Here is a 1,053-nt window from a genome sequence, read left to right as displayed (position 1 = left end):
CTGTCCTGCGATTGATTGAACGAATTGTGGCAGTTGTTTGCAGTGATTGTTCACTGGCCTTTGGCAAGTAAAAAATTAATGACGAAGAATTGCGTGAAGAGGACATTGGAGACGAGCGCCACATAGAGAAGGCCAGAGGCGGAAAGTGGGAATGGGATAGGTGGTTGGAGGTGAGGTGGTGGGGAGCTCGGAGGTGTTGGACGGTGAGTGTGGTAGTGGGTGATGGGTGGTGGATGGTGGGTGGATGGATAGAGGACAAGGAAGAGGATGTGGCATTTGTTTGCTGAAGGAGCGTTGAAATGGAAAGGAAGGAGAAGTGGTTTGTGGTACTGGCTGAGTCAGTGTGGAGGCGTATCCCAACGACGACGTGGTTAATGGGATGAGGGAGATGAGGGGGTGGTGGCGGTGGTGGTGGCGGTGGTGGTGGCGGTGGTGGCGGTGGTGAAGAAGTTGACAGCAAGTGTAATTGAAGTAGACGATGGTGATGATGGTGGCGATGCACGGGTGTTTGTCATGGAACGGATTCGCTCCACTTTACTTCCATTATCTTGCATTAGTCTCCACCATGACTGGAATTCGCTTCCCTTCCCTTTGCTTGGTGGAGATATCTGCGTCCCGTGTCGTCACCACCACCATCACCACCACCACCACCATCATCATCATCACCATCACCTCCATTATCACTGCCATCAGTCAGCCAGTCACGTTGAACACAGCTGAAAGGAGTCGGTGACACGTGGATGTGGGAATAGCTTAATCAACAGTGACACGTAATGCACCTCAACCGTAGTATTTGTGATGGAGAGAGTAGGTTGTTGTGGCTGGTTGATGCAATTCATCCACCGTTGAATGAGTGACAACCAGAATGGTGGGGCGTGTTGTTGGTGCATATGGTTTTGGTCCGGCGTGGTGGTAGGTGGTGTTGCTGTTGCGCATGCTCCAAATGCACTGCACCAACATGGTGGAGGAAGTGGTTGGTGGTGGATTGTGATGGAGTTAAGGTTTGTTGGTGAAAGGGTCAAAGTGGAATGGTGTGGGGATCAAGCCAACCGA

The sequence above is a fragment of the Echinococcus granulosus genome, assembly GCF_000524195.1.
Source record: "Echinococcus granulosus chromosome Unknown EG_S00046, whole genome shotgun sequence".
Lineage (NCBI taxonomy): Eukaryota > Metazoa > Platyhelminthes > Cestoda > Cyclophyllidea > Taeniidae > Echinococcus > Echinococcus granulosus.
Note: the sequence above shows the minus strand (reverse complement) of the source record.